Source organism: Haplochromis burtoni, unplaced genomic scaffold, assembly GCF_018398535.1.
Source record: "Haplochromis burtoni strain Fernald_Lab_line unplaced genomic scaffold, NCSU_Asbu1 Contig_34, whole genome shotgun sequence".
Taxonomy (NCBI): Eukaryota; Metazoa; Chordata; class Actinopteri; order Cichliformes; family Cichlidae; genus Haplochromis; species Haplochromis burtoni.
The window spans coordinates 2003223-2029930 of record NW_024582395.1 but is presented as its reverse complement, the minus strand read 5'-3'; the positions used below and the strand labels follow the sequence as shown (position 1 = coordinate 2029930).

The following is a 26708-nucleotide window of genomic DNA, read 5'->3' as shown; positions in this document are numbered from 1 at the left end:
AAGCAAGTGTAGTTACATTCCACTGGTGACATAACTTTCAACCTACTTTCCAAAGCATCTTCCACCTCAGTTTCAGTCGTTTTCAGTGTCCCATCCCTGAGGAGTTTCTGTGTGATGATGTCTGAGGGGACAAGCTCCCTCACCGTCTCACCATCATCTTCAGACTTAGCTAGCCAGCGCTCGCAAGGGAATATAGTCGTCTCAGAACCCTGCCATTAAACACACACAACTCTTCAGTCTGGCACCAGCTATGTTTCTCTAGCTGAGACTCAATGAACTGTGTGAGCCAGAAGATGTTAAATTATTAATTTGTTAATAATTTAATGAGGCCACAGACATGAAATCTCTTAATGATGCATTTACAGTGCATTGCCTAAAGTATTCACTCATCTGCGTTCAAAGGCATATGAACTTGAGTGACATCCCATTCTTAATCCATAGGGTTGAACATGATGTTGCAGCTATAATAGCTTCAACTCTTCTGGGAAGGCTTTCCACAAGGTTTAAGAGTGTTTTTATGAGAATATTTGACTACTCTTCCAGAAGAGCGTTTGTGATGTTGGATGAGAAGGGTGCTGTCAGGACTCTGTACAGGACAATCAAATTCTTTCACACCAGACTCGCTCATCCATGTTTTTATGAACCTTATGTGCCTCGGTATGTGCACTGTGATTTTATGTGACCTACCACTTTGTGGCTGAGCTGCTGTCATTTCCAATCGCTTCCACTTAATAATAATAATAACAGTAAAAGTTTAATGTGGAATCTTTAGTAGTGCTTGACTTCACAGAGCTCCTGAGAGCCACCCATTGTGTCACAAATGTTTGTAGAAGCAGTGTGCATGCCTAGGTGCTTGATTTTATACACACACCTGTGGCCATGGAAGTAACTGGAACACCTTAGCCATGATTTGGGTGAGTGAGTGAATAGTTTTGGCAATATAATGCCGCTATTAAGGTGTCATCTCATGTGGCTTTTGCTTACCTTTCCTTTCCTGAGCTGTCGCCTGATCTCCACTCTGTCAAGATGCCATCCAGGATTGGTGCCGCTGTTGTCATGTCCTATCCTGATTTTCTCTATAACATCACCAATGTCCTCCAGCTGTTTAAAGACAACTTATCATTTGCAAACCGGCCGCCACTTTTTGAAAAGCTCTATCAGTGAGTAGCCACACATTACGCTTACCTCCACAATAAACATGTCTTCAGCTCCCCTTTCAAAGCACAAGCGTCGCTCTCTCTTGTTGACACACAGGTGCTTCTGCTGAGTGCACACCCCCTTATGGCCATACAAGACTATAAACACGTCAGCATCTGTTCCCGCTCCAAATACATCGGTGGTGTATATCTTTATCTCATAAGGCACAACTGAAAAAAATGGAAAAGCTTTTTTGTTGACAGGTAAGGTGGAAGAACCCTTTTTGAGCCGTACACACACTGGTCCCATCATCGTTTACACTTCGGTTTATCAGGTGTCAGGTACAGCTGACCACTTGTGTTCAGATTTCCTTTCCTTCTTTTTAACCAAGAGTCAGCAAAGAAAACAACTATTTTAAGACTTGTAAAACACAAAAGCTGCATGAAAAAGAGAAAACAAGGTGTTACAATCTTGTTGTGGATGTATTAGACGCACTACAAAAAAAATGTCAGTGCGTCAAAGACTGAAACTCTGTTGCTTTGGCGGTTTCACCATTTATTGATGAGCAAACACTGTCATGTTTAACTCATATTGATGATGTAGGAGTGGGTATATTTCAACTTAATATTCAAAAGCTTGCGTTTTGAATTTCAGAGGCCACAATTAAACGTGTATAATAGTCTTTGTTTCTATCCCACCTTGATTACTTGTCTGTTATTCGGTTTTAGTGCTTCAGAAGTAAGACCCTTGCTCAAAACAGAGCTACCCATTTTGCTCTTCACTGAACGACAGTGTGGGTGGGAAACATGCCAGGCTGTCATGGATGAAGGTGGAGGACAGGCTGGCATATAATCTAGTCTTTTATATAAGAAACATTTGCATTTTTAGGAAAGGCTATATTAGTATTCACAGCTAACGTTTACAGTTATGACACCAGACGTGCTTTTATGCCTTACAGAAAACATATCAGACTAAACTATCCAACTGTAATAACTGTCCATCATTCTTACTACAAGCATTGATAAGCAATTAAAAGCAAGAAGTTTAGGAAGAAAGTCGTGCAGTATATGTGGTTATTTATCTGTGGAGAGTGATCACAGTTGTGCTAGCTGATAGCCATAACTGCTGGCTTAAAATGTGTTTATTGTCACTGATGACATTTTTCTGTTTTAGTGTTAACTTGTTGTTGAAACTCAAAGGAATCATTTGATCTTTTAATACATTTGCTGTCCTAAATAGTTAACATCTAACTGGTAAGATACTGAATGAAAATACAAAGTAATGTGTAGAAATTATATCTATAGATAATTGCTACTATAATATCCTGAAATTGGTTGAACTTTTAGAGCCTGCTTTATAAAAATGCCCTTATATTGAAGGGCATTAAATTATCATCATTGATTAAATAATAACAGTCTTTGAGCCCGCTTTATAAACTGCAATATTATTTATTTACTTTCTTGTTGTTTGTATAAACTAACTGACATGAATGGATCATAATGTGTAAGTTGAGTTTGCATACATATTGATAAAAACAAACTATACTCTATAAGTCAATATTTCGGGCTGTTGTCTCAAACTTTATCTCAAAATTTGGATTTATTAACTCAAACTAATGAGAAAATAACTTTATCAAGGGGAGGCTGGAGCCTATCCCAGCTGTCATAGGGCGAGAGGCAGGGTACACCCTGAACAGGTCGCCAGTCTAACACACAGACACAGACAACCATTTGCACTCAAATAACTTAAATTCTGAGTAATTTTGTCTAAAGTTTGAGTGAGTAAGTCATAATCTTTTTTTGGAAAATAACCTGAAATTTCGACTTAGCTCTGCCAATCGAAAATGTTTTTTTCAAGGGCAGAAACAAGCCTTCATTGGAGGAACGATAATAAAAAGACAGGATACCACTGCAGCTTTATAACATTCATTACAGGTTGGAGTTAATGGTCTGACAAGCACCATTCTTCAGGCAGACTGCTTTAAAATACATTTTACTGCTAATGCTTCCGCTCTTTTATCAGAGTGAAATTTTGCATAAAGCACTTTTAGAGGACGATTTCTCAATAAGCCTACTCTACGTTTACTAATGGATTTGAGTGCTTATATCACTGCTGTTCACTCACATGGTGTGTAGAATTCAGTCTGTAAGTCAGCAGGATAGAGATCCCTCACAGTTGCACCGTCATCCTCCCCTTTATCCAGCCAACGGCCACATGGGAAGCGCATCCTCTGACCCTGTGAAGGGGCATCAATGTCGATCCAGTCCAAGAACCAACCAGATGAACCCCCTGATTCAGAAAAAAAAAGTTTATTTTTTTTGTACAGTGCAGTGCTTATGTATATGACTGCTTTGTTTGTTTTTGGACAGTACGTTCTTTCCCCACCTGAGTTGTCGTGCCCGATTCGAACTTTTACCAAGTCGCCCAGATCCACGGCCTCCACAGTGAACTCATTGATCATCCCCTGTTCAAACTTATTCTTGTAGTTTTTACAAGCCTTTAGATTGATGATCCCTGTGGGTGACATGCAGATTTTTTTAAAATTCTGATATTTAGCCAGTAACAGGGATGCCACCATAATGCAGGGATGATGCTGAATTATCGCACCTGTGTCATCATTTTCACCAAAGAGGATGGCGAAGACGTTGGAATCAGTTCCAGCATACTTCTTTTCTCCAGTTTTTATCTTAAGAGTGTATGTAGTAGACATAGCTGCAGGATAAATTTATCATATAAGTACATGAAACTTGTCATATTGGTCTTCCACTAATCTTATCCCACTGAGGCGTAAACAAGCTTTGAAGCTTCATTACATTTCTGCTCCAGGCCCAGAGTACCACTCGTGCCCTCATCATCATCATCCTTCCTCATGAAGGCCTCATCCACGGGAACCAGCTCTCTCGCTATCTGCCCGTCGTCTTCATCAACTGCAAGCCAGCGGTTACAAGGGAAGTAGTATCTACAGAAGAAACACCTCTGTTCAACACTCCAAGATATAATCTTGTTAATTTACTCTCCTAATCACACAAAATCTTTAATTGTTGTTTGCTGTAGGATTTTTCTGGAATCCAGCTGAATAACTAAGCAAAACCCACATGGCTGTATGTTTGTGGCACCTACGTTGTATCCTCTTTTGTGTCCACTATTTCAACACGATCCAGGTACCAAGAGGAGTAAGACTCAGAGTTGTCATGACGGATTCGTAGCTTCTTCAAAGGGCCCAAATCAACGGCTGTCACGATGAAAACATCCTCCTGCAAAATGCAGCAACTAGATGTTTTACAAATCACTTTTAATTTAACTGTTTTTATTTGATAGTCCAAAGTGATACCAGAGCAGAAATGAATCGGGACTCACAAGAGTGTTAACTGATAGAAGAGAAGTTGGTTTGAAACAGTACTGAAATATATGAAAGCTTTGAAACTTTACAAGGGAAAGACAGAAAAGGCACAAATATATAAAAATGGAATGCAATCCATCCAGAGTTGCTACAGTATATCTGACCACATCACAAATATATTATTAGAAGAAGCATGTAAGCAAAAACAAGGTAATATGAAAACTCCCTGTTTCTGCGATGCTGTGTAAAATGTAGAGAAGAACAAAATGCAAAATCCCATATTTACCTAAAAATAAGTCAAAGACAACTTAAAAAAAAACTTTAGTTGAATTTGATATGTATATTATAATGTTCCCAAAGTCTTGAAAGTAGGCAGGGTAGTTCAACAAACAGACTCTTTTACTTTTGTTTTTACAATTGAGTCATGTTGTTCACGTCACAGAGGTACCTGTATGTGGTTTGACATTGTCCTGAGAAATCATCATCTGTATGGCTGCATATGATTTGGAATCATCTGGTGGGATTCACATGTTTCTCCATAACTTGTATGTACTCTTCAGCCTTAACAGTGCCTACCATGTGCAAGTTACTCATGCTTTTAGAATGCACACTAATATTAAGTCATACAGTTCCTCACATTTTTAGAGAGGAGGAAGTGATGGGCATGTTTTCCAAAAAGAATTAAACATTTCGGTAAATTCAAACACTGAATGTTTTTTTTCTCCCTGTATTAAATATGCTTGAGGCTAGAGAAGGCAGCAGTGTTTCTGGATCATATTTTATAGATGTTGCAAAGTGTAATATCCACTTTGGTGGATGCTGTTCACTGACAACAATTTTCAGAAGTGCTTCTGTGTCCATACAGTGATTTCCAATACTGTGTATTCAAATTTTAAAATATTATCCACTGAGGATAAAAAAAATCCCTGAAGTATTTGCAATTGTTTGAAATACAATTCAAACTTCACAACAAGCATATACTATAGCTTTCAAAATTCAGTAAAAAAGTTTTATGCTTTTCTTGTGTATCATTTTTAATTAAATACACTAAGTGATTTGCAAGTCAATTCATTTTTTTCACCTTTCCTATTATGTTAAAAAAGGAGAAGACGGCTGGTCATACTCCACAGAAAACAGTTAAATGAATATGTGAGCTGCAGTTAAATTTCTTCATGGTAATGTGACAAAGATGGCACCATTCGTTTGTTCCCTTCTCCCTTCCACTTGGCACTCCTGGATTTATTTCTGTCTTCCCGAATCATCTGAAAACAGTTGATGTTAGTGACGGGATCTTGAATTATTCTTGAAGATGTGTTTCTGTGACACTCAGTATAATACACACATGAAGGGCCCCTCATTTCTCACAAAAGCTGTTAGCCTCTCTGTGGTCCAGCCATCTCACAGGCATGACAGTGTCTGTTTTCTGGGCCTGTTTCTTTTCCCTTGTAGCTTCCTTCTACTTCCACATCCCCTGCTTGTTATCCTCTGATTTCTGCAGGGATGTCTGTTGTTGTTATTCCGGTCGTCATGCAACTGCAGCACGTTTAATAAAAATGGTAATAAGGGGTCGAGAAAACAGAGCAGGTCTCCCAAGCAACATGTCCGGTGATGGCATAGCTCAAGAAAAAAAAGCTACTAGCAATAAACAAAACAAACCAAGTGTGACAAGAAAAAGTAAAAGAAAGCAAAAAAGGAAGGAAGAAAAGGACAGAGAGAAAGAGAGGTGGGGTTGTTGAGGAAATATTCAGTTTATTTCACTGTTAAGGCACTCACTCATGAGTAAAATATAGTATTTTTTTTTTACATTGTATCACATAAAAGTATTTATTTATTTATTTATTTTTAAAAAAGAAGAACAATTCCTTTACAGAACTGAGGGTGACACTGTTTATTCAGGAGCTTTAATTGGTCATAAATAATAATAATTATAATGGATTGGATTTATAAAGCGCTTTACAATACCACTATTCATTCACTCTCACATTCACACACTGGTGGAGGCAAGCTACGGTTGTAGCCACAGCTGCCCTGGGGCAGACTGACAGAAGCGAGGCTGCCATATCGCGCCATCGGCCCCTCTGGCCAACACCAGTAGGCAAGTAGGGTAAAGTGTCTTGCCCAAGGACACAACGACCAGGACAGAGAGCCCGGGGATCAAACCGGCGACCTTCCGGTTACAGATGCGATTCCCAACCCCCTGAGCCTGAACTCTCTTTCTTAAATTTTGTTATTATATATATGCCTCTTAAAGTATCTTTAATGAAAAAAACGATTTTAAACAGAACTAAACAGAGAAAAGGTGTAGATGTCTGTCAGCCACAGACCAAACATTCCCACTCACCGAATGGACTTTTTACTTGTGTCTTAGAAACAGACCCATTTTCCACTGAAGTGAGCTCTATGTTCTTACAGGGCCAGCTGTGATAATTAATTAACAGGTGTGGATAAAGTATGGAGTAAAAGTAGGACGGGTTCAATGACGCAGAGGACTCCTGTGAGTCCAAGCCGGCTTGCCTGCAGGAGTGTTTGTAACCCTACCAGAATATGCTCCCACCCACACCTCAGTGGAAGACTCATGTTGCGCGAACATGGTTGAATCTTTGACTAACTGCTGGTTAATTTTCAGCATGACACATTTTTGAACAAATGTATAAAGGTGTTCAGCTGTGATGAAAGCTACTAAGATATTTTTTTTTAAGAATATCAATTCGTAGAACTCGCCACAATAGAACATAATCACAAATATAATCAAGCGACATCTTTAAATCTAAATCATCATTTTTATAATCATACAAATTTAGAAGTGATTGTGTATTTCCTTTATTACCTGCCCTCCCTCAAATTTATTGATGTTGTCAGAATTCTTCAGGCAGCGCTCTCCAGTGTCTCCGTTCTCTCCATAAATATTAATGTAGACATTGGCGTCGGTCCCGGCTCCCATCATGTCACCAGTGAAGACACACACTTCGTAGGTGTTGACTGTCAGACAAAACAAGGGTTCAATTACTAACACCTTGTTAACCTGTCATACATGCCCTCCAAGTAAATGTGTGAACCAATTATGGCTAAAACACAACACTGAAGACACAATGAAGATGTCGTAAATAAAAATACATTTCAGTTCTTTATTGCTTATTAGCTGTAGCTAATTGAAATTTCTTAAATGACTAAAAATGGGATAAGGTGGTACTGGGAAGTCTTGTTCAAAAAGATAAATGCAGACAGGTGGGTGCTCACTGGAAAACTGATAGAAAATACATCTGCTTTAAGCCTATGTCTTAAATTAATTAACTATGTGAGGAGAAGGGATGCATATGGGAAGAAGAGGTGCTCTTTGAATAAAACAGACCTTTTCTTCTCTCTAACTTTAAAGACATGATGTTAAATCTTTTAGTTTTGGTTGACTTGATAATATTATTACGTGCAATGTAATCATGAATTTCATCCAGCACTGGTATGCTTCCTTTGCTCTGAATGCATTATTCATGTGAAAAGGCATTTGAATTCAGTGCAGATGGTAGATTACCTCCATGACTAGATTTCCACATAGGGAGGTAACTAAGGATTGCACACAGTCAGTGAGACTGCAAAAAGTCATTAATAATATAAAAAAAATTATAATGAAAATCTCACGCATTGAAACTTTAATATGCTCCAAACTCAGAGAAGTGTTTAAAGAACATATGCAATTTCTAAAAATGCATTTTATGCTGTTGCATTTTTGATATAATTTAAAGAGAGGGTTCATGGACCAGCGAACAAAGCTGTGTTTGCCTGACTCTATCCGTGCATGAATAGCAGCTCCATTTTGTTGCAGGTGGTATATTTGAAAGAGTGATTTTGGTGCATTTTTATTGTGGAGTATGCACGGAGAAAAGGGTTTTGTTTTGTACTATGTTGCAAATCCATGGCCACTGAACTACCGGGAATTACTATTATGATGATTATTACTATCACATATATCATCATCATCATGAACTGTGTTAAATAAAACAGTTAAAACTTTCATTTAGCTTGTTCATTTAGTACCTTCCATCTCTTCTGCATCTTCAGGCAGCAGCTCCACCACCAGCTCGCCGTCCTCCTCTCCCCCAGCCAACCAGCGTGAACAGGGAAAATGATATGTCAGCACCACTTCTTGCATCTCCTCGCCACCCTCCTCATCCTCATCTTCCTCTTTCTTCTTTTTCTTCTTCTTTTTCTTGTCCTCCTTTTTCTTCTCCTTGGGCACCAAGGCCATGATGAGATGTTTCACGTCCACTGTCTCCAGGAACCAGCCAGATCCAATGCCGGCGCCATTGTGACCGATGCGTATCTTAAAGATCTTTCCGACATCTTTGGCCTCTATCTGTCAAACAATTGAAAAGTTTTGATTCAACATTTGGACACTTAATTCTGCATTCACGTTAAATTGTTGCAATAGAGTTGGAGTTTTGGAAATCATAAAATCCAGATTTGAAACCTTAAATATTTCGGTGGTATTCCGTTCAAAGTTGTTGGATCTGCTTTCCAGTGTGATAACCTCCGTCTTCCCCTTGTCCCCGTAGATTTGGATGAAGACTACAGCATTTGTGCCAGCAAACACCACATCTCCGGTTACGACTGTTATCTCATAGTTTATTACTAGAAAATGCAGATCGATGAATGTGAAAGTGAACACAAGAATTTTTCGTGCAGCAATGGTGTTAACACATACTCATATACTTAACTCATATATTTAAAACGCCTTACATAATAATTCAGTTCAGTGTAATTGTCTTTAAATAGTGGAAATTCACAATAACTTTTATCTCAAGGTACTTTATATTGCAGGCCCCAAACCCTACAGTCTAAAAAATATTTTAAAATAACCCAACAAAGAGACAACCCCCTATGAGCTTGCACTTGGTGATGGTGGGAAGGAAAAACTCCCTTTGAACAGGAAGAAACTTCCAGTAGAACCAGCCTCAGGGAGGGGCAGCTATTTGCTGGGACTGGTTGAAAGAAAAGACTCCATTATTAACCTTGGTACGTGAAGGTGACTCCCCATTTTGACTTTTGACTTACTCACTCATTTAAATACTGTTTATTAGTGTTTTTCTTCCTGTGCTTAATGTGTTGCCTACATTGTTCTACATCCAGGATCTCGCTTGGGTAGAGCTCCACCGTTGTTTTGCCATCGGCCTCATCTTCGTCCAGCCAGCGGTGGCTGGGGAACATGTAATTCTGTCCATGGACTGGAACCAAAATTTGAACACTGTCCAAGAACCAGCCCGCACGCATGCCTTTGTTAGTGTGGCCGATCAACAGACGGTTGATCTGGAAGAATAAATAAATGACACCAATTTTATTAAAGACGTTTCACGCAGAAATTCTGAAAGTTCACAGGAAAAAACAAAACAATAGAATCCGTGTTATGTGTATTTTCCATTTTACTTTAGCAAATATCCTCTCATATTTGGAGCAAATTGAATAAAAAATCATAATAATACTGACAATTATTGTTGCTAAGCCACTGTCCACAAACAGACACTACAAACATTGTTTCTATGATGTGTTTGTAACAGTAACTAAGCAACAGTAATTAGCAGTAAGGGTACAAATGCATTTAGACTACAGTTAAGATCTTTTTTTATTAGAATACGGATAGTATTACCGTATAATAGAATAGAATGAATCACAAAAGGCTATGTGTCTTTCATAAGTGAGAATAGGTCTTTAGTAAAGCTTTTCATAATACTGCAGTAGTGTGTAAAAGTCTCCAGCTACCTCTTATTTATAATCTTTATAATTTGCAAGGAAATTTGGAAAATAGGTGCAGAGATTTATTGAAAAATGTGCAAACCTACATGAAAATATGTGCTAAAAACACAGTCTGTACAATTGAAACAAGGGAATCACCTTTTGGTGCATAAAAAATTACAAAAAAAAGTCAATTTCCATGGAAACAAAATATAAAGAATTGAAGGGGAAGACTTATGCATAGTACTTTACATTGGCATCAACATCAAATGACAAAAACCTGTCCAATGTCAAAGGTTTCCACTGTGAAGATGTCAACGCGGCCTGTTTCAAAGTAGTTCCCCAGGTCGTTGGCAGAGACCACCAGCATCATCTTACTGGTGTCACCTTTCTCTCCATAGAGCTTCACAAACACATCAGAGTCAGAGCTACCTCCGGGGATGTCACCTGTCTTCACAGCGATGTGATAGTTGGTATCTGACACACACAGAGAACAAATATAAGCATGACAATAAAATTCAAACGTTACTGAAATGTCAGATTCCTTTAACTTACTGTAAAGACGCTGTCCTTCTGCAAACGGAACTAATTCTCTGACAATCTGTCCATCATCCTCGTTGCGGGCCAGCCATCTGCATGCCACATTCAGTAAACAAACTATTATCTCATCCATCACACACACACACACACACAGTTTAACAACTATTATGTATATACAAAACATGTTTTTAGGAACATGTAATCATCCAATCATTCATTCATGTGCCAGCACTGCAGCAAATAAAATCTTCAGGATCAGGATCTTTAGTTTATGTGCACATCAAAATAAAGAAATGAGGCAGGCTGTCTTTAAAGGTGTGTTCCTAACAAAGTGACTAGTTAGTGTCGATTTTATTTCCCCGCAACAACTGTGACTGATGAGAGCACCTGTTGCAGGGGAACTCCACGGCATTTGCCTCAGCTTGTCCTTCCTCTCTTACAATCACTTTGTCAAGAAACCAGGCAGAGCCTCCACCTTTGCCGTCATGTCCAATTCTCACCCTGCGGATCTGCCCAATGGCCACCGCCTCAATTAGAAACTCATCCAACTAGAAAAACACACAATAAGATTGGATGAAGATCAGTCATGTGACTTTTAAATGAAAAAACAAAATGAAGTGAAGCTTTCTTCGTGAGCTCTATGTTTAACAGTGCAGTGCTAAATATACATACACTTCCTTTCTCAAACTTGTTGACGTTGTTTTTGCAGTTGATCAGGTCCCTATCTCCGGTGTCCCCTTGGTCTCCAATTAGATTTAGAAAAACAGATGCATCTGTGCCGCTACCACCGACCGTCCCCGTGCAGACAGTTACTCTGTATTTAATCACTGCAGAGCACAATAACATAATTCATCGTCACTTACATTCTTCTTCTTGTTTAGCTAATAAGATTTGGATTGTTCATGGTGAATGTGGATATACACACAGGGCAGAGGCTCAGCAATAAGCTCTCCGGTGGCGGGAAGCTCTCTCACAACCTCATTATCATCTTCATTACTATCCAGCCACCGCTCACAAGGAAATGTATACTTCTCCTTCGTTAATGTTTTCATTAATGTTGCCTGAATGAATAAAGATGATATTGATTTTTGGTTGTATCAGTTGGAGCTGAGGATGCTGATTTCTTTATATTAGCACCATTCTTGTGTTTGCTAGGCTAGAATGTCTAAAAACTGGCTGTTTGAGATTTTAGGATTTTTATGAAATCACTAGCAGAAATAGGTATGGAAATGTCACAGCTGAGATAATTTATCCGATTACTAGATTTGAGAAATTCTCACCTTGCTTAGATGCCATCCTCCAAAAGGATTCCTCTTTTCATGCCAGATACGGAGTTTGGTCAGTTTTCCCAAATCAGGAAGTTCAACCTGTGATTTTAAGTCAAGGTAAAAGTAGTTTATTACTGTGTGCAGCCTCAATATCTGATGTGCTGATACTAATGTGTGTAGCACTGAATTGTAGGATACTTACCATAAATCTGTCAACTTGTCCTTGTTCAAAATTGTCTGTTTTGTTGTCCAGCCTGATCTCGTCTGACTTGCCCTTTTCTCCGTACACCTGGAATGAGATATCAGCATCGGTTCCTGCGCTGGGCAGGTCCGACGTCCAGATCCACAGCGACCAGGGATGCTCTGAGGAAAAGTGAACTCAAATCATCATCTTAAATTAGGACTGCCATAGCTTTTCATACCTCAGAAACTAATGGTGTCCCACTTTCATCATCATAATTTGTTTGTCACTGTGACTAAGAGCTCATCCATTCTCCCTGATTGCTTTGGCAGAGTGAAATAAAGTATGCTTTACACATTTGAGGGCAGTAGGAACACGAAGTCTCTGGAAGGATTTTTTGACAAGAGCTTAAAGATGTCAGGGGAGCAGCAGAAAATGCATTTTTGCTCATTAAAAATCTTCTCAGGACAGAAACTACCATTTTGAGGTGATTGCAGCAGACAGCTCCTAACTGTGATTTTTTGTGATTGTGAATGGGCATGAAGCCGGGCAGTGAAGGAATGCCCACTTTACAAATTTATGTCGAAATAATAAACTTCTGCTGTTTATGTTTGTCGACCAGAAGAAAACTAAGATAATACATAACAAATGCAATCAGCGGTTACATGTCTTCAAAATAGATATTGGACTTAATTTCACTGGCAATTTCACACAAAGCAGAATAAAGACAGGCTGCCTACTGAGTCAGTATGCAAATTTGTGTTAGTTCATTTACTGAGTGGTTCAGGAAATAAAAGTGGAAATGACAGCATTAGCTGCCACTGCTGACTAGCCGTAATTACTGACATTCAGCTCACTTTTCTGTCTCTTCTGCCTGAGTGAGACCATCTCGTAGAGCTCTCGCTCTATCAGCCCATCTCCCTCCTTTTCATCCAGCCATTTACTGCATGGGAAAGTCTGCTCTATTCCGGTGAATGGGCAGTAAACCACAACCTGCAAAGAACGCAAGTTCTGTTAAACTATTTAATTGAAAATGAACACATTTTAAGGGTGCTTGTGGAAATGTACCTTCTCGCAGTACCACCCAGTACTAAGCCCTCTGTTGTCGTGTCCAATGGTGACTCTGCTCAGGGGACTGAGGAGTGCAGCAAGCTCGACATTAAAGATGTCTGTTAAGTCCCGTTCAAACTTTCCTCCTTCCAAAAAGACCTTGATTAAGCACAACAGGGAAAAGTTTAAGTCTGGTTTGTCCACAAAGAAAGGAAGAAATACTCCTATATATTTGTTTAATATGTGCATTGACGGACTTATCCTGGTCAAAAATGACTCCATGATTCCTCACAAGGTTCCTGGAGGCCAAGGTAATGTCATCCAGAGTTGGTATCTGGTTAGATACCATATTTCCAAGATTTAAATAAATATACATAAAATGGTCACACTGATTACACAAAAAGTACATTTATTACAAAAATACATAAAAATGAAAGTGATGAACTTTTAACATTAAGAGGCAACCTTGGTAAACTGGCAAACGTGACCAAAAAAAGTTCTTTAAATCCTACAATGCCAAAGAATTTATAGAATAAATAAAATGTGCTGCCTGGGAGGAAAAAGGGGTTTGCTCTCTGTATGGCTGTGGCAGCTATAGAGAGTAAAATCAACCATAGTGGATTCATCTAATCTGTAATTAATTCGTGCTTAGGTGGGGATGGTTTGAGTGACAAAAGAAGAGTGAAAGCGGTGAGGCAGCACCTCAGCTAATTGGAGCCACTTGACTGGACCAGTCTCTCAACTCAAGTCTTCAAAATTATCCCTCTTTTATATCTACTTTAGATTCAGGTAGTCGCAAAAAATGGGACTAAATCAGAATAAAAAGTGCCCTGCATTAGACCAGAAAATCATTGAGTTAAAGAAAAACACCTACAGAGACCCACTGAAGTTAAGGCCACTTTTAACAACTCTGTTTTCAAACGAATCAAGTTTAAGGCAAAAGTTTAATAAGGAAGATCTGCATTGACTCATCTGCCTAGATTCTTGGGTGTTTGGGCTGCTAGTCTATTCTGTCAAACTTAGTTCTGTCATCATCACTCTGGTCCAATTATATTCTTGCCCGCCTTCTGCGAGTCAGTCGGCCTCTGTTCTGTGCTTTAAACCTCATCGCTCTTATGTCATTCTGTTTTTCAGACTCCACCTTCAATTCATCCTGGCCCGACAGAGATTCTTATCAAGTCTCCACAGGTCCTGTCCTACTTCCTACCACAGTTGGACTCTGCTCTGAGATCTGGCTTCATTGGTGTCTAATTGCCAAAAACTTTATTTATTTCAATAAATCATGCTCAGTTCCTTAAAATGATCTCTCCTCCTGGAAATGAAAAATAATGATTCCTGCAATACTTATTAGTAAAATGCTTTCTGTCCTGTGTCTTGTATTTCCTCTTTACCTTCCCACTGTTCTTCAAGCCTTTCGTGCCGTGCATCACAATGTGGATTTTGGAGTTGGTCCCGGCACCCCGGATGTTTCCTGTCACAATCTGGACATTGTACACAATACCTGATGGATACAGTTACATGTTAGCTTATCACAGGTAGTGCCAGTGGGTCGCCATGGTTCACAGCACCCGTACTCCCAAGGATATGAGCAGGACCAGATAACCCAGATCTAAACAATAGTAGTCTGATCCAAGAAGTAATGCTTACACAGCTTTCTGGCAGGGTTGGTCTGCAGTTATTCATTAATAGTTAATAATTAATTAAAACTGAGGGAAACCATTTTGTAAGACAGCTCCGAATTGTTAACTATCCTTGAAGCTGCCATCGTGTAAACCAGTTGAATTTTCTCAGGCTTAAAAACCAATTTTCCAATTTCATCTTCACCTGTGGGCTGACTCCCTCCAACCAAAACGTCCCTCTGGATCTTCCCATCATCCTCATCGATGGCAAACCAGCGGCTGATGGGGAATTCATACACTAGTTTGTTTCCAAGATCATCTACTATCACCTGTAGAAAAGAACTGCAATATTCAGTACAACTGGTAACACCAGAAACTGCAAAGATCAAAAAACCAAAAAAAAAAAAGAGATAGTGGTGCTTCATTTTCTCATGTGCTTGCTCAGTACAGGTCACATTAGTGCAATGCTATGATCAGTCTTACAGAGAAAGTTACAGTAGAAGGATGAAATGAGGCAGAGCAGTCCAAGTTTCAAATTACAGTTTCTTAATTAAAGGCTGGAAAGCTGACTGAGCACATTTGTCTGCTGCTGAGGTGAAACATGCAAGATTGTCATTCAGTATCCACTTAGTGGCTGTTCCTTTCCTAGAGTGCTGAATATGATGTTGACTGTTTTATTCAAATGTGTTTTGCATGCGCAGGTTTCCTTTTTAGCATCCATTTTGCCTTTATGCTCTAGGCAAGAACTTAATCTAGGAGGACTGGACTGCTCTTTTTATGGCACCAGTGTTTTTGTTGTGTGTGCAACTTGCACCGCAATCCTTAGACATGTGTTTTTATATGATATATATATAGATATTTGTATCAGCTTTACATATTTCTTCCCCTAAGCTTTAGGGGATTAGTCTTGGTTAGTCTTGGGGGCATGGTGCACAATTAGTATTCCTTCACCTGTATTCTCACTAGCTATTCCTCCCTTTCATGTTGTAGACTAAAAATCATTATTAGCTTTTATTAAGTAAGCATGCTCATATGTATCAGCGTATATTTGTCATTTGTCAATATATTGGTAATATAACAGCTGATAAATGTACATTTATGAAGCAAAGAAGAATACCACAAACACAACAACCAGCTAATCTGACCAGAATTGAACTTGAACTTTTTGGAACAATAAAAAAAAAGATGACTTTTAACTGCACTGTCATATTATTTTAGTAAGGACTCATAATTAACTTCACATAACAAATGTTATGGAAATATGTTTGTGTTTCATGTGTCTTAAAAGAATTTGATAAAATAGATAAATCACCAAATATCGGTATCGGTCTTAAAAAATCCGCAGTTATTTTATATGTGCTCGCTATCTTAGATTTGATTATGAATGCATTTTTGTATTTTCTGATAAACTGTAATAAAATGTCCATTTTTTATTTAACACTGCATTTTTGTATATTGCTTATAGAGGTTTCAGTAGCAATGACAAAAACAAAGCTAGCCTCAAATAAATGCTCAGAATCTTTTAGTCCAGAATTTATCTCAGTGTAATAAGTAATTTAGTGGCTGCACAAAACACATTTGAAATGCAAATAGAATATGACTCAGTAACATTGTCACTACTGATCTTTGGTGTCAGCCTGTGCTGCAGTAACCAACAAATCTACCGACTCGTCTGTCTGTTTGCTGTAAGGCAATCTCTTAATGGGGCATGGTGTCCCTTTACACAGCAGGTAGAATGAAGACATGCGTGTTTCGCGTGTCTGTTTGAATGAACTCATCTCTCACTGTATGTGTTGGAGGTGCAGGGACGCTGGTCTCGGATGAGACGGCCGACAGGAAACAAGGAGATCACATGTCTTAAGTACGACTGCAGAAGCAGGGCAGCGGCACAGCGAGACTCTTTTGTTTCAAGATAATGTACAGTAAAGTCCTTAATGTATTATATAACAAATGAAAGTCATTTTTCATTAACAATGCAAACTGACAAAGGGGCATATCTTTTGACCATTAGAATCATGTCAACATCATTTTATTTTACAGACTCATAGGGGAACAGTCTTGTAAACAATACCTGTCCTGTCTGTTTATGTGCCTGTTTCTTACCTTCTCCACAAACCATCCTGCTGAGGAGCCTTTGTTATTATGTCCAATGGTGATCTTTCTAATTTTGCCCAAGTTCGGTGCCTCGATGGTGAATTTGTCCTCTGTGCCCTTTTCAAAGTTATTTTTGTCGTTGTCAAGTCGCCTCTCCCCTAAAATAGAATCAATGAATAAATAAATAAATTATAGCAAACATATTATAGTTTCATTTATTCATTATAGTTTCATTAAAGTGCTTCTCTTTGGATCAAACTTAAGTGACCAGATATGCTGCACGTGTTACCTGTATCTCCAAACTCCCCAAAGATGTTAATAAAGACATCTGCATCTGTGCCACTGCCTTTTACATCTGCAGTGAAAACACTCACAACAAATTTATTATCTGGAAAATTAAGAAAAAGTACAAAAAAGTCACAATTTTTGCAGAGTTTAAAGACAAACCTGATATATAAACTTCTTAAAAACATGTCAGCTGCTAATGCCAACTAGATACTTAGAGGGTTTTATCTATGCATACATACATTTGGGTATTTCCATGGGGTCTATGCTGCCCAGCAGGTCTCTGATGTAAAGGCCATCTCCCTCTACCTTACTGAGCCAGTTATTACAAGCAAAATAGAACCTCAGATGAGGTCGAATCACATCCGTTACCACGACTCTGTCCAAGAACCAGCTGGGATTAAGGCCGGTGTTGTCATGCTCAATCCTGGAGAAACAGAAACATGTGGATAAATTACATGTTCCTGGTCAAAAAAAAATGGTTAAGGGTGTTAAAAATATTTCATGTCTAACAAACCGTATCTTTTTCAAGGATCCAACATTGTGAGTTCTAATTCTGAACACATCTGTTTTGGCCCTTTCGAATGCTGTGCAACTCCTGAAATACCAAAAAAGGTTAAAATTCAGAAGTCACCTGAACGTCATCCTCTTTTGACACATCATACTATTCACTAAAAAATAAATACAAACTAATCAGAAGTAAAAATGTAAATCTAGGAGAATAATTACCAAAGTCATGCAAACTTTGAAAAAACCATGCAGTAAATGGTGCCACCAATAACCACAGCACAATCTGTTGGCTAAGCTGTCACAGCAATTTTTTAACACAACAATAAATACATACTTCTTTTCTGTGCTGTGAAAGAGGAGGAAAGACATCGTTTTAGTTCATATGGAAAATAAATACTGAAATGACATAGGGTTTATTTTGAACTGGAGGCTCTTAGAGTAATCACTCTTTGCTGTTTATACGCTTGCAGACAAGCTTACATCTAAACTCCACTAATCTTTAAAGGTGACTTACTTGCTAGCCAGGTGGACTTTGGGTGTGATGCCATAATCTCCAAAAAGAGTAATAAACACATTGGCATCAGTGCCTGCTCCTCTCTCATCACCAGTGATGGCAACCACCTCGTACACTACAGGGTTCAAAAAGAAGAGAACAATAAAACCAAGTAAAGTGTGAAGATGCATTAAGGTATTGTGGTAAACATAAATACATACATACTAGGTGACAGTGTGCATTTGTGTTTTAGTACTTCTGGCCTTCTGAAACTTATCGTAAGCTTAATTTATTCAAACCCACACAGATGTTCCCAGTTATGTTTTCAGATAAGACAATAGGTTGCCAAATTTAATGCACTAATTCAAAAGTTTCTCACAGATACTTTGAAGCTTAAATATTTTATATAGGATAGTCATTGTATCCAATTAGATGATTATGAAGCAATAAGTATTGCTTTGAACTGGTCAAAAAGAAATAGCATACTGGGCAAGTAAGCCAAGATTATTACTAGTGGCCACATGTCTGACCGTTTGCTATGACTTGTTAAGATGTGTCCTTTTTTTTGGACTATATGAGGCATGGAGTTATCCACTGTGACACACTATCCAAGATAAAATATACAAATCTTATGATTATTGCTTATTTTCCTCTCAAAATTGTCCATCATTTTGGTTGGTTATCATTGGAACCAGGTATAATGAAGATCTATTCAAGTGATGTGTTTATCTGATGAAGTTGAAGGTGTTTTAAATCTAGATTTCCATTTCTTATGTTTACTAATAGAATTGTTGGGGAGGGCTTGAGCTAATCCTTAGACAAAAAGGGGTACGGAACGAGCAGGTTACTCTACGTTCTCACATCCACACCTTCAGCCAGTTCAGGATCACCAATTAACCCAACAAGCATGTCTTTGAACTGTGGGAGGAAACAGGAGCACCCAGAGGACCGGCACAACTAAGAGCTGCTATCATGACATGTAACTGGTTAACCTGAGTTTTACTTAGATTATGAAAAAATATTTAATGATGAAACGACACACAAGTCGAATACATGACAAGATTTAAGCTTAATTGTTCTTCAAATGACTTTTGATTCCACTCCACTACATCTAAATTAAATCGCTAAAACTAAACAAATCTCAAATATATATCTTTATATTTCTTACTTCTTGAAACAATAAGATTTATTTATATAGTTAAATACTTTAAAGATAAACCTAAAATCCATCCATCCATTTTCTTTCACTTCTTTTGCTTGAATGTGAGTGTGAATAGCCGTCTAAACACTCAAATAAAGTGCTAACATTTAAAGTTTACAATATTGTGGTGCATGTCATTGTGTTTCTTTGTTTTTGTAAGATGATGTTTCTTTTTGTTAAGTTCAGTGTGGCTTTGCTTTGGGTTGTTGTGGACTGGGATGGACGTGAAACCACCCCACGTAAAGATTAACGACATTATGTTCACTACGCCACTATGTCCATCCGCCTCATGAACATTAAACTAAGGCAGCGACACTGCTAGAGACAGTGAGACTCCTGAAACTGCCTCTGGGTGTCGAATAACTTTCCTGAAGCAGAACTGACATTATATTGTCCTTGATTCTCCTGAATATACATATTTTACACCTGCTGCTCCCTCATCTTGAATTCTGCATTTTACAAGTGATGAAAGAAAGTTTACCTTTCTTTTTGTGATACTCATCCTCGTAGTTCTCCACTTTTTCCGGCTCGTAGGTACGAAGCTCTTTCTCATAGATTTCAACATAATTTTCAATCTTCTTCTTCTTGCCTTTTGTCTTCTTGGTGTCTTCATCACTGTCTCCCTTTACTGAACCTTTCTTCTTCTTGTCTTTCTTTTTCTTTTTCCCTTCCTCTTCTTCAGGGTCCTCCTCTTTCTTGGATTTTTTGTCCTTTGATCCCATCTTTGACTGAAGACTTCTTCTTTGTGGTTTCAATCACATCAGGAAACTTTTCTCCTCTCGTGCTACCCTTGGTTCTGCTGTCATTAACTTCATTATTGTTGCTGAATACTCTTTTGTCTTCTTAACCTGATTTTCCTTTTTTTTCTAGATGCTCCTCATATCAGACCCTGATTAGTCAGAATTACATCCTGCTTCATCCTTGTCCTTCTTCTTCTTCAGTCTCCTTTGACTCACTCATCTACTCATCTGGTGAAAAACCTGTTAGGTTTCCTCCACTGCTCTCTGACTTCTTTTTTCTTTTTTGTAGACATCTTAATTTATTTAATACCTTGTAACCGTAGCCAATTCCTGTGGCTGAAACTTGATTAAACTGACCCGTGACAGCACAGGAATGACCCACTGCTAGGACAAGTCTGACTCAGAGTTTACATAGTTTCTTAGTAGGTGGCTGGGGATGATCCTCTTTATTCATGACCTGATGAGAAATGATGAAGTAACCTGAGCAGAGCATAGGGCAGGTTCCCTCCCAGAATGGAGACCTGCTAGAAAAGTCCTTACAGTTCAACGGCAGCAAGTAAATAAATGAAATGACTGATACATGTTAAATATGCGTCAAGTCACTAACCCTGTGAGTATTACATGACTGGTATTATATTACAGCCTGTTATTAAAATATAAACAACATTTTATGGTTATGTGTTATTCAACAGTAAAACAGATGTTGACTGTTCTATTCAAATGTGTTTCGCATGTGCAGGTTTCTTTTTTAGCATCCAGATTCTGTTTTCTCTTTATGCTCTAAAACAGTAAAACAAAATATGAACAGAGTATTTTTAATTTAAATTTTTAATTTAAATTAACTTTTAATTAAGGATTATTTGTTTTATTATATTATCAACTAACTGCTGAACATTACACAAATTATTGAGTTTGTTAGACAATCATAATTTTTTGTACAAACCTTACAATAACAGGCTTAATCAGTTGTTTTTAGCTAATGTTGGTTTCTCTAATATGTGCAAGTTATTGATATATTTGACATGCAAACATCCTAAACATTAAACATCCTAAACTTTTAAATATCCTGCCAAATTCGGACTTCATATAATCGAGTGGAAAGTAATTATTCCTCTCTAAAGTGTAATGTATTAGAAGTAACATGTAATAATAGAAACGTCCTAAGCTAATGTAGGCCATTTAAAAAATAATAAAAGTTTTAAATTGATATTAAAAACAGATACTGCAATGGGGAAAAAACTGTTTTGTACGTGTAGTTTTAATTGCAACCAGCAGAGGGAGATATTTACGTTTGGATCAGCGTTCAAAGTGTGCTTTTTGTGTTTGCACCCACTCAGCAGAGGATGACCATTGCTTTTGTCATCGAGACTGACTTATCAAAAGGAGCTTATCCCAGCTGGTTTTAATAAATGAAGTTAAAATCACAATGTGCTTCAAACTGCTTGTAATAAGTAAAACAATATCTGTAATGAAAATTTAGTTTTAAACAAACTGGAAAAAAAATCTGTTCACTGCAACATAAGCAGTTAAAAAAAAAAAAAGCTTCATCCTGTATTCATTTTCTGTCTGGGCAAATGTTTTTTCTCCATTTTCAGCAATGTTTCCTTTGGCTGTACAGCAGACATATTCCCTTACACGATGGGCTCAGCCACAATGAAAGCTCTTCCTCTTCCATGTCCTCATCTTCCTCCTTCTGTTTCCCCCCGCCTTCTTCCCCCAACATCTCATTCTCTTGATGCAGTTCTGATTCTTTTCAAAATAGTTAAACTCACTCGAAGTATCTAAATGTTAATGTTTGCATCTGTGAAACAGGCACATTAGTGTTTCATTGCAGCAGTTACGTTGTAACTTACGATCACAGCCTTATTTAAATGGTTTCACATTCTGTGATTTGGGCCACTGAACGTGTCTAATTTTACAGCTAATGTTCAATTTGCTCACCTAATTTTCCTCATTAGTTGATGACTATGCAATCACAGCTTACACACACAAAAAATAACAGTTGAACTGTTTCTGCAGATGTATGTTGTCACTTCAGTGGCTAGACTATAACATTAGTTTGTTGAGACAGCTGTTTATTGACTGAATAAACACCAGTAAAATAAACAAAATGCATGTTAAAAGAGAAGAGAGATAATTGAGACCCACTCCCTCGCTGTGTAGTCTCTCAGTTGGAAAGCTGTTGGGTAAGGAGGCTGTTTATAAGATCCATATCAGTGAAGGATCCAGGAAAAGGAGTTCACGATGACAGTCCTGACAACCTTAACAAGCTCACTGCACTAAATCAATACAGATTTCTTTCGAATTCATTGAGAGAGGAAGAAGTTTACGCTACAGAGGAGCAGATTAGCTGTCATCTGTGTCCACAGGGGCCAAATACTGGACATCAAACTCAGCATTTATCTGAAATGTCTTTGAACATAGATTCAAAGAGTTTGAATCTCAGAGCTTAGTACAGCAGTCAGCCAATTACTATTGCTGCTTGTTCACTGGAGTCAACTAAAGGTCACTCATATTATAGTTGTTCTTGTTCAAGAAGCTGCCGGTTGGCTTATCCAGATAGAGGATGTGTGGATGTGTATGTGTAGGTGAGGAAGGTTGTCTGTCTCTCTGTGTTAGCCCGGTGATGGACTGGCAACTTTCAGAGTGTACCCTGCATCTTGTCCAGTGTCAGCTGGGATAGGCTCCAGGTAGTCTGGGATGCTAGTTTGATTCAATGAGCAAGACTCCCCTCATAAGTAAATTCACTACCTTGTTGTCAAACTTCATACAAAATGTGAGGCAACGTTAATATCATTGGGTTTTAAAAACTGGGAAAAAAAGAAAAGCGACATTATACAGCAAATTAATAGAAAATTTCAGGTGTGGAGCAAAAAACCCCATAATAAGTAAATAACTACTGATTTGAAACAATATGATTTTAGTAAAATCCATTTGCCCTAAGCAAGGGGATAAAAAGAGTCAACCATGAATGCACCCCCAGACATGGAGATTTGACCATGTCGTGACCGGTAGGAAAATCCTGTAATCTACTGCTCAACAGCAACAAAAATAAGGGAATGGTTGCTGACATTAGAAAAAAATGTGACAAAGACAAACTGTTTGTATCAGATGAGCTGAGGCAGACCTGAGGTGGAGCAGAAGAAAAGCTTTATGTTCTTGAGAATCCATATCCAAGAGAATCTGCTGCGGTCATCCTCGGGTAAGAAAGCCCAGAAATGACTTTACTTCTTAATTAAATGTAGGCTTGGTCTTAGAATTTTTGAAGTTCTTCCTAAACTTAAAGAGGACCAATTGAAAGCATCTCAAATGTGATGTGCACACCGCAGGAAGGGGTCACCAAACTAACAAGATTCAGTTATACCTGTGAGGTGAGGTGTGCAGAGTGGAGCCTCCAATCGGGCACTTTTTAAAAATGTATTTAGTATTCTTTAGTTAGTAGCAAAATGGAGTTATATCGTGGGGGGAAAAGCATTTTGTTATGCAGTAAAAAAACAAATAAGGTGTGCAATTTATGCTTGTTTAAATAATTCCTTAATCATTCCAGTGTTTGAACTGGCATTTAAATGATTAAAATCCTGAAAATAATGTAATTTTTGATCGTTCTGATATGGACTCAAGTTGATTAACCGCTTTATGAAAAGCAACAAAACAAAAAACAAAAAACAATTGTTATATGAGGATTTTATGGCAGATTTTTTGTGTGTACATTTTTGTCCACGAAGCTGTCAAAAGAGTGTAAAATTTGAGGAGGGCACAAGGGTTAAGGATTCCACAGAAGTTTTATGATGAATATTTGTGACTTTTTTTATTATTTTATAAGTGATTAAAACTGTCTTACTGATCTTACTTAATTTTAAGTGGTTGCCATTTGTGTAACGCAGGTTGCTACTTAAGAAAACAGCTTAATCTATTTAAACAATTTAGAGTCTATGAACCCAAGAATCACAAGAGTCTGTGATATCCTTGACGTTTGTGTCTTTAAAAGATGAGGGTAGTTAAAAAAAGCAAACAGAGCATCTTTCCTCTCTGCACATCCACGACACCCTGATTCATTATCAGCTTTTGGAAATGAACTGATTGACCCTGATTTATTTTAGAGATATAAACATCAAGAAGAAATGTAAACTCTTGTGGGAGTCTGAAATCCTCCTGTATGTGATGTTGACTTCAGATCCTTTCGTAGCCTGTAGATTATAAGCTTAATTGGTTTCCCAAACTTCAAATGTTTATTTTCTATCCCATCCAGAAGGAGATTCGTGATAACACAGCCGTGGCTTCGCGACACAGAAGACACTCCGCAAAGTCATTCAAAACAAACACACTGGAGGGTTTGTGGGTTCACGCAGGATGCTCAGGAGGAAATGAAGAGGAAATCGACTTCCACAGAAGGATACGTGAGGAACACAGCACTGTCATGTTGCTCGGTCAGCTACCTCATTCCATGACTGTGGTCGTGTTATGTTGTGACAAGGGGATCAGATCGTGGTGAAACCTAAACACTGATTTATTTGACAAGGACAAGGTGATTGGTTCGTTCTCAGAGCAACTTGTTTGTGTGGCGGTTTTGCAATAGGGAAAGAGGTCATGGCTTGTGCTGATAGTATTATGACTGGGGCCGACAGGTGGCATAAGGAGAGATGAGAGTGAAAACCAAAGTTAAAGGTGTCATGTTGGCAAGCAAGCTGGAAAGCCCTTTTGTACTCAGGAGGGTACAAAACAACACTGTGCAATGGTAAAGCACCTAAAACATCACAATCGTGTGACGGCATGCTTTCATGGAAATTTAAAGGCAATCGGTGGTGCTACTTGATACTTAGGGCTTCCTTAAAGCAGCGATTAAACTTGCCCTTCTTCCAAAATGGAGGTGACATCCTGTAATATTTTCAGAGAATACTTTTAATAGTTTCACCTTTTAGTAAAAAGAAATTACATTAACAATGAACTAAATCCCTAATCTAGCTAATGTAGACATCAGGAAATTACAGGCTTTCTCTCCTTTTTAGAAATGCAGCCCTATGGTGATGGTGACGAAGAAGAGGTCATCACAAGCCTTTCACTTTTCTGATCCCAATTTATTTTACTCTTCCACAGATAAAGCCAGAAACCTCCCGATACAACTACTAAAACTAATACCAATTTGTCGGCTCACCTGAAGTGGCAGCAATCATTGTTGAGAGCTCGTATAATTACCCATCTGGTGCTTTACTAAATTCATTTTAGCAATCAATTCTACTTCGTGCTTAATCACTAACTGTCATTTTGTCTGCAACAATTAATGCCTCTGCACACTCACAGTCCACCCACACAGATGTTCTTGTTTAAAGTGGCCAATATTTTTATAGTAATGTAGCCCATATTCCTCATTTCTCCTGGGGTAGCGTTGCCCAGTCTCTGTGGGCTGCGGTTGAACATTAGACTACAGTTTCACTTAAAAATATCTTTAATGATAAACATCAACAAAGCGGCACAGTGTGCATGATACACAGTATATGTGGAAAATGATGAAGTGCTAAACGAAATACTTTAATATGCAATGAATTCAATTCTGTAGTCATTAAGTCATAACCCTGCACAACTTAATATTGAGCATAACATGCTAAAAGCTAAAGTTTATCAAATGCTAGTTTGAAGACAACGTAACAGTTTAAAAGGATTAAAGGTTGATGGAGCACTTCAGTGGGTTTATTTTAACTTCAGAGTGTTTACATTTGAAAAGTCTTTCACTGACTTGACTTATTCTTTTGTTATTCGGCGCTCTGTGCATTACATTTTAACCCAGCTGTGGCCCTTTGCATGCTTTATCTGTCAGTTCACGCCCCTGAGAAATAATGTTTCCCACTCCTGGTCTAAAGTCATCAGTGGCACCAGCAGCATGTTTGGATGTTAGCAAGTAAACAAACAGTCACAGTATCTGAGGACACCAGATGCAAGCATTCGTGATAAAAACTGACTTAACTTCAACTGATTTGATTACTGATACCGTTCTACAGCATTTCCTCTATTTTTGCATTGTCTTCACTGACAGACCGACAGAAAGAAACAAACAAACCCCAAATAACTCAGTTGTCATGGTTACATCAGATCTCCTTTCTCTTGACCATCTGCACACAGATCAAATATAAACTTAAAAGTGGGATTTATGACAGAAATTGGGCGAGAACATTTTTGAGTACAACTCACATCAGGTTTTATTTTCTCTTTTACAATCCCACTTAGTATCACAATGCAAGCTTCAATCAGCTAGAGTAATCGAGGACAGCAGTAGACCTGTATATGATTGATACTTTTCACAAAAGGTCATTGGAAAGGTCCATCCATCTTCCTCCGCTTATCTGGGGCCGGGTCGTGGGAGCAGCAGCCTAAGCAGAGAAGCCCAGACCTCCCTCTCCTCCACCTCCTGCAGCTTGTCTGGGGGAACACCAAGGCTTTCCTAGGACAGCCGACAGATATAATTTCTCCAGCATATCCTGGGTCTGCCCCGGGGTCTCCTCCCGATGGGGCATGCCCGGAACACCTCACCCAGGAA

The 26708-nt window shown here is 38.4% G+C and overlaps 1 long non-coding RNA gene across 1 annotated transcript; it reads left to right on the top strand.

Annotated features, from left to right (window-relative positions):
* The first annotated feature begins 906 nt into the window (after positions 1–906).
* LOC121814303 lies at positions 907–5228 on the top strand. Its single transcript, XR_006054261.1, has 3 exons — positions 907–1160; positions 1255–1400; positions 3964–5228. It is a non-coding gene; the product is annotated as an uncharacterized LOC121814303 (long non-coding RNA).
* The last annotated feature ends 21480 nt before the right edge of the window (positions 5229–26708 follow it).